Genomic DNA, 8,554 nt, shown 5'->3' on the forward strand with positions numbered 1-8,554 from the left:
AGGTGTCTGAAGTCATCGAATGGAGGTGTGGGAAGTCATAGAATGGAGGAGTGTCAAGTCATAGAATGGAGGTGTGTGAACTCACAGAATTGAGGTGTGTGAAGTCATAGAATGGAGATGTGTGAATTCATAGAATGGAGGTTGTGAAGTCATAGAATGGAGGTGTGTGAAGTCACAGAGTGGAGGTGTGTGAACTCAGAGAATGGAGGTGTGTGAAGTCAAAGAATGGATGTGTGAAGTCATAGAATGAAGGTGTGTGAAGTCACAGAAAAGAGGTGTGTGAACTCAGAATGAAGGTGTTTGAAGTCACAATGGAGGTGTGTGAAGTCATAGAATGGTGGTGTGTGAAGTCACAGAATGGAGGTGTGTGAAGTCATAGAATGGAGGTGTGTGAACTCAGAATGGAGGTGTGTGAAGTCACAGAATGGAGTTGTGTGAACTCAGAATGGAGGTGTGTGAAGTCATAGAATGGAGGGGAGTGAAGTAATAGAATGGAGGTGTGAAGTCACAGCATGGAGTTGTGTGAACTCAGAATGGAGGTGTGTGATGTCACAGAATGGAGGTGTGGGAAGTCATAGAATGGAGGTGTGTGACGTCACAGAATGGAGGTGTGTGAAATATTCAATGGAGGTGTGTGAAGTCGTAGTATGGAGGAGTGTGAAGTCACAGGATGGAGGTGTGTGAAGTCACAGAAGGGAGGTGTGTTAAGTCACAGAATGGAGGTGTGTGAAGTCAGAATGGAGGTGTGTGAAGTCATAGAATGGAGGCGTGTGAAGTCATAGAATGGAGGTGTGGGAAGTCATAGAATGGAGGAGTATCAAGTCATAGAATGGAGGTGTGTGAACTCACAGAATTGAGGGGTGTGAAGTCATAGAATGGAGGTGTGTGAATTCATAGAATGGAGGTGTGTGAAGTCAAACAATGGAGGAGTGTGAGGACACAGAAAGAAGGTGTGTGAAGTTAGAGAATGGAGGTGTGGGAAGTCATAGAATGGATGTGTGTGAAGTCATAGAAGACAGGTGTGTTAAGTCACAGAATGGAGGTGTGTGAAGTCACAGAATGGAGGTTTGTGAAGTCAAAATGGAGGTGTGTGAAGTCACAGAATGAAGGTGTGTGAAGTCACAGAATGGAGGTGTGTGAAATCAAAATAGTGGTGTGTGAAATCACAGAATGAAGGTGTGTGAAGTCACAGAATGGAGGTGTATGAATTCAAAATGGAAGTGTGTGAAGTCATAGAATGGAGGCGTGTGAAGTCATGGAATGCAGGTTTGTGAAGTCAAACAATGGAAGTGTGTGAAGTCACAGAAAGGATGTGTGTGAAATCACAGAACCGAGGTGTGTGAAGTCATAGCATTGATGTTTGTAAAGTAAGAATGAAGATGTGTAAAGTCATAGAATGGATGTGTGTGAAGTCATAGAAGACAGGTGTGTGAAGTCACAGAATGGAGGTGTGTGAAGTCACAGAATGGAGGTTTGTGAAGTCAAAATGGAGGTGTGTGAAGTCAAAGAATGAATATGTGTGAAGTCACAGAATGGAGGTGTGTGAAATCAAAATGGTGGTGTGTGAAGTCACAGAACGGAGGTGTGTGAAGGCATAGAACGGAGCTGTGTGAAATCAGAATGGAGATATGTGAAGCCACAATGGAGGTGTGTGAAGTCATAGAATGGAAGTGTGTGAAGTCATAGAATGGAAGTGTGTGAAGTCACAGAAAGGAGGTGTGTCAAGTCATAGAATGGAGGTGTGTGATGTCATAGAATGCATGTGTATGAAATCATAGAATAGAGGTGTGTGAAGTCACAGAATGGAGGTGTGTGAAGTCACAGAAAGGAGGTGTGTGAAGTCAAATTGGAGGTGTGTGAAGTCACAGAATGGAGGTATGTGAAGTCACAGATGGAGGTGTGTGAACTCAACATGGTGGTGTGTTATATCACAGAATGAATGTGGGTGAAGTCACAGAATGGAGGTATGTGAAGGCAGAGAATGGATGTGTGTGAAGTCACCGAAGGCAGGTGTATGAAGTCACATATTGGAGGTGTGTGAAGTCAGAATGGACGTGTGTGACATCATAGAATGGAGGTGTCTGAAGTCACAAACTGGAGGTGTGTGAAATCACAGAATGGAGGTATGTGAAGTCACAGATGGAGGTGTGTGAAGTCACAGAATGGAGGTGTGTGAGAAAAAATTTTAGGGGTGTGAAGTCGGAGAATGGAGCTGTGTGAAATCATAGAATGGAGGTGGGAGAAGTCATAGAATGGAGTTGTGTGGAGTCACAGAATGGAGGTGTGTGAAGTGAAAGCATGGAGATGTGTGAAGTCATAGAGTGGAGGTGTGTGAAGTCCTAGAATGGGAGTTGTGTGAAGTCATAGAATGGGAGGTGTGTGAAGTCCTAGAATGGAGGTGTGTGAAGTCACAAAATGGAGGTGTTTGAAGTCAAAGAAAGGAGGTGTGTGAAGTCAGAGAATGGTGGTGTGTAAAGTCACAGAATGGAGGTGCGTGAAGTCACAGAATGGAGATGTGTGAACTCAGAGAATGGAGGTGTGAGAAGTCAAAAAATGGATGTGTGAAGTCACAGAATGAAGGTGTGTGAAGTCACAGAAAAGAGGTGTGTGAAGTCAGAATGAGGTGTGCGAAGTCATAGAAAGGAGGTGTGTGAAGTCAGAATGAAGGTGTTTGAAGTCACAATGGAGGTGTGTGAAGTCATAGAATGGTGGTGTGTGAAGTCACAGAATGGAGGTGTGTGAAGTCATAGAATGGAGTTGTGTGAATTCAGAATGGAGGTGTGTGAAGTCACAGAATGGAGTTGTGTGAACTCAGAATAGAGGTCTGTGAAGTCATAGAGTGGAGGTGTGAAGTAAGAGAATCTAGGTGTGTGAAGTCACAGAATTGAATTGTGTGAACTCAGAATGGAGGTGTGTGATGTCACAGAATGGAGGTGTGTGAAGTCATAGAATGGAGGTGTGTGACGTCACAGAATGGAGGTGTGTGAAACATTCAATGGAGGTGTGTGAAGTCGTAGTATGGAGGAGTGTGAAGTTACAGAATGGAGGTGTGTGAAGTCACAGAATGGATGTGTGTGAAGGCAGAATGGAGGTGTGTGAAGTCATAGAATGGAGGTGTGTGAAGTCATAGAATGGAGGTGTGGGAATTCATAGAATGGAGGAGTGTGAAGTCATAGAATGGAGGTGTGTGTAGTCACAGAATGGAGGTGTGTGAATTCATAGAATGGAGGTGTGTGAATTCATAAAATGGAGGTGGGTGAAGTCATGGAATGGACATGTGTAGTCATAGAATGGAGGTGTGTGAATTCATAGAATGGAGGTGTGTGAATTCATAGAATGGAGGTTGGTGAAGTCATAGAATGGAGGTTTGTGAAGTCAAATTGGGGTGTGTGAACTCATAGAATGGAGGTGATTGAACTCCTAGAATGGAGGAGCGTGAAGTCATGGAATGGAGGTGTGTGAAGTCACAGAAGGGGGGTGTGTGAACTCAGAGAATGGAGGTGTGAGAAGTCAAAGAATGGATATGTGAAGTCACAGAATGAAGGTGTGTGAAGTCACAGAAAAGAGGTGTGTGAAGTCAGAATGGAGGTGTGCGAAGTCCTAGAATGGAGGTGTGTGAAGTGAGAATGAAGGTGTTTGAAGTCACAATGGAGGTGTGTGAAGTCATAGAATGGTGGTGTGTGAAGTCACAGAATGGAGGTGTGTGAAGTCATAGAATGGAGGTGTGTGAATTCAGAATGGAGGTGTGTGAAGTCACAGAATGGAGTTGTGTGAACTCAGAATGGAGGTGTGTGAAGTCATAGAATGGAGGTGAGTGATGTAATAGAATCTAGGTGTGTGAAGTCACAGAATGGAGTTGTGTGAACTCAGAATGGAGGTGTGTGATGTCACAGAATGGAGGTGTGTGAAGTCATAGAATGGAGGTGTGTGCCGTCACAGAATGGAGGTGTGTGAAACATTCAATGGAGGTGTGTGAAGTCGTAGTATGGAGGAGTGTGTGAAGTCACAGAATGGAGGTGTGTGAAGTCACAGAATGGATGTGTGTGAAGGCAGAATGGAGGTGTGTGAAGTCATAGAATGGAGGTGTGAAGTCATAGAATGGAGGTGTGGGAATTCATAGAATGGAGGAGTGTGAAGTCATAGAATGGAGGTGTGTGAAGTCACAGAATGGAGGTGTGTGAATTCATAGAATGGAGGTGTGTGAATTCATAGAATGGAGGTGGGTGAAGTCATGGAATGGACAAGTTTAGTCATAGAATGGAGTTGTGTGAATTCATAGAATGAAGGTGTGTGAATTCATAGAATGGAGGTGGGTGAAGTCATAGAATGGAGGTTTGTGAAGTCAAATTGGGGTGTGTGAACTCATAGAATGGAGGTGCGTGAACTCATAGAATGAAGGAGTGTGAAGTCATGGAATGGAGGTGTGTGAAGTCACAGAAGGGAGGTCTGTGAAGTCACAGAATGGAGGTGTGTGAATTCAGAATGGAGGTGTGTGAAGTCACAGAATGGATTTGTGTGAACTCAGAATGGAGGTGTGTGAAGTCATAGAATGGAGGTGAGTGAAGTAATAGAATGGAGGTGTGTGAAGTCACAGAATGGAGGAGTGTGAACACAGACTGGAGGTGTGTGAAGTCATAGAATGAAGGTGTGTGACGTCACAGAATGGAGGTGTGTGAAACACAGAATGGAGGTTTGTGATGTCATAGAATGGAGGAGTGTGAAGTCACAGAATGAAGGTCTGTGAAGTCACAGAATGGAGGTGTGTGAAGTCATAGAATGTAGGTGTCTAAAGTCATAGAATGGATGTTTGTGAAGAATGAAGGTGTTTGAAGTCATAGAAAGGACGTGTGTGATGTCACAGAATGGAGGTGTGTGAAGTCATCGAATGGAGGTGTGCGAACTCATAGAATGGAGGTGTGTAAAGTCATAGAATGGAGGTGTGTGAATTAATAGAATGGAGGAGTGTGAAGTCACAGAAGGGAGGTGTGTTAAGTCACAGAATGGAGGTGTGTGAAGTCAGAATGGAGGTGTGTGAAGTCATAGAATGGAGGCGTGTGAAGTCATAGAATGGAGATGTGGGAAGTCATAGAATGGAGGAGTGTCAAGTCATAGAATGGAGGTGTGTGAACTCACAGAATTGAGGTGTGTGAAGTCATAGAATGGAGGTGTGTGAATTCATAGAATGGAGGTGTGTGAAGTCATAGAATGGAGGTGGGTGATGTCATAGAATGGAGGTGTGTGATGTCACAAAATAGAGGTGTGTGAAGTCACAATGGAGGTGTGTGAAGTCATAGAATGGAGGTGTGTGAAGTCACAGAATGGAGGTGTGTGAAGTCACAGGATGGGGTGTGTGAAGTCCAAATGGAGGTGTGTGAACTCATAGAATGGAGGAGTGTGGAGTCAAAAAATGGAGGATTGTGAGGACACAGAAAGAAGGTGTGTGAAGTCAGAGAATGGAGGTGTGGGAAGTCATAGAATGGATGTGTGTGAAGTCATAGAAGACAGGTGTGTTAAGTCACAGAATGGAGGTGTGTGAAGTCACAGAATGGAGGTTTGTGAAGTCAAAATGGAGGTGTGTGAAGTCACAGAATGAAGGTGTGTGAAGTCACAGAATGGAGGTGTGTGAAATCAAAATGGTGGTGTGTGAAATCACAGAATGGAGGTGTGTGAAGTCACAGAATGGAGGTGTATGAATTCAAATTGGAAGTGTGTGAAGTCATAGAATGGAGGCGTGTGAAGTCATGGAATGCAGGTTTGTGAAGTCAAACAATGGAAGTGTGTAAAGTCACAGAAAGGATGTGTGTGAAATCACAGAACCGAGGTGTGTGAAGTCATAGCATTGATGTTTGTAAAGTAAGAATGAAGATGTGTAAAGTCATAGAATGGATGTGTGTGAAGTCATAGAAGACAGGTGTGTGAAGTCACAGAATGGAGGTGTGTGAAGTCACAGAATGGAGGTTTGTGAAGTCAAAATGGAGGTGTGTGAAGTCAAAGAATGAATATGTGTGAAGTCACAGAATGGAGGTGTGTGAAATCAAAATGGTGGTGTGTGAAGTCACAGAATGGAGGTGTGTGAAGGCATAGAACGGAGCTGTGTGAAATCAGAATGGAGGTATGTGAAGCCACAATGGAGGTGTGTGAAGTCATAGAATGGAAGTGTGTGAAGTCATAGAATGGAAGTGTGTGAAGTCACAGAAAGGAGGTGTGTCAAGTCACAGAAAGGAGGTGTGTGAAGTCAAATTGGAGGTGTGTGAAGTCACAGAATGGAGGTATGTGAAGTCACAGATGGAGGTGTGTGAACTCAACATGGTGGTGTGTTATATCACAGAATGAATGTGTGTGAAGTCACAGAATGGAGGTATGTGAAGGCAGAGAATGGAGGTGTGTGAAGTCACCGAAGGCAGGTGTATGAAGTCACATATTGGAGGTGTGTGAAGTCAGAATGGACGTGTGTGACATCATAGAATGGAGTTGTCTGAAGTCACAATCTGGAGGTGTGTGAAATCACAGAATGGAGGTATGTGATGTCACAGATGGAGGTGTGTGAAGTCATAGAATGGAGGTGTGTGAGAAAAAATTGGAGGGGTGTGAAGTCGGAGAATGGAGCTGTGTGAAATCATAGAATGGAGGTGGGAGAAGTCATAGAATGGAGTTGTGTGAAGTCACAGAATGGAGGTGTGTGAAGTGAAAGAATGGAGATGTGTGAAGTCATAGAGTGGAGGTGTGTGAAGTCCTAGAATGGAGTTGTGTGAAGTCATAGAATGGAGGTGTGTGAAGTCCAAGAATGGAGGTGTATGAAGTCACAAAATGGAGGTGTTTGAAGTCAAGGAAAGGAGGTGTGTGAAGTCAGAGAATGGTGGTGTGTAAAGTCACAGAATGGAGGTGTGTGAAGTCACAGAATGGAGGTGTGTGAACTCAGAGAATGGAGATGAGAGAAGTCAAAGAATGGATGTGTGAAGTCACAGAATGAAGGTGTGTGAAGTCACAGAAAAGAGGTGTGTTAAGTCAGAATGGAGGTGTGCGAAGTCATAGAAAGGAGGTGTGTGAAGTCAGAATGAAGGTGTTTGAAGTCACAATGGAGGTGTGTGAAGTCATAGAATGGTTTTGTGTGAAGTCAAAGAATGGAGGTGTGTGAAGTCATAGAATGGAGTTGTGTGATTTCAGAATGGAGGTGTGTGAAGTCACAGAAAGGAGTTGTGTGAACTCAGAATGGAGGTGTGTGAAGTCATAGAATGGAGGTGAGTGAAGTAAGAGAATCTAGGTGTGTGAAGTCACAGAATTGAATTGTGTGAACTCAGAATGGAGGTGTGTGATGTCACAGAATGGAGGTGTGTGAAGTCATAGAATGGAGGTGTGTGACGTCACAGAATGGAGGTGTGTGAAACATTCAATGGAGGTGTGTGAAGTCGTAGTATGGAGGAGTGTGAAGTCACAGAATGGAGGTGTGTGGAGTCACAGAATGGATGTGTGTGAAGGCAGAATGGAGGTGTGTGAAGTCATAGAATGGAGGTGTGTGAAGTCATAGAATGGAGGTGTGGGAATTCATAGAATGGAGGAGTGTGAAGTCATAGAATGGAGGTGTGTGAAGTCACAGAATGGAGGTGTGTGAATTCATAGAATGGAGGTGTGTGAATTCATAGAATGGAGGTGGGTGAACTCATGGAATGGACATGTGTAGTCATAGAATGGAGGTGTGTGAATTCATAGAATGGAGGTGTGTGAATTCATAGAATGGAGGTGGGTGAAGTCATAGAATGGAGGTTTGTGAAGTCAAATTGGGGTGTGTGAACTCATAGAATGGAGGTGATTGAACTCCTAGAATGGAGGAGTGTGAAGTCATGGAATGGAGTTGTGTGAAGTCACAGAAGGGAGGTGTGTGAACTCAGAGAATGGAGGTGTGAGAATTCAAAGAATGGATGTGTGAAGTCACAGAATGAAGGTGTGTGAAGTCACAGAAAAGAGGTGTGTGAAGTCAGAATGGAGGTGTGCGAAGTCATGAATTGAGGTGTGTGAAGTCAGAATGAAGGTGTTTGAAGTCACAATGGAGGTGTGTGAAGTCATAGAATGGTGGTGTGTGAAGTCACAGAATGGAGGTGTGTGAAGTCATAGAATGGAGGTGTGTGAATTCAGAATGTAGGTGTGTGAAGTCACAGAATGGAGGTGTGTGAAGTCATAGAATGTAGGTGTCTAAAGTCATAGAATGGATGTTTGTGAAGAATGAAGATGTTTGAAGTCATAGAAAGGACGTATGTTATGTCACAGAATGGAGGTGTGTGAAGTCATCGAATGGAGGTGTGGGAATTCATAGAATGGAGGTGTGTGAATTCATAGAATGGAGGTGGGTGAAGTCATGGAATGGACATGTTTAGTCATAGAATGGAGGTGTGTGAATTCATAGAATGGAGGTGTGTGAATTCATAGAATGGAGGTGGGTGAAGTCATAGAATGGAGGTTTGTGAAGTCAAATTGGGGTGTGTGAACTCATAGAATGGAGGTGCGTGAACTCATAGAATAGAGGAGTGTGAAGTCATAGAATGGAGGTGTGTGAAGTCAC

This window comes from Megascapheus bottae, unplaced genomic scaffold, assembly GCF_031878675.1.
Source record: "Megascapheus bottae isolate mThoBot1 unplaced genomic scaffold, mThoBot2.hap1 HAP1_SCAFFOLD_90, whole genome shotgun sequence".
NCBI classification, from domain to species: Eukaryota; Metazoa; Chordata; class Mammalia; order Rodentia; family Geomyidae; genus Megascapheus; species Megascapheus bottae.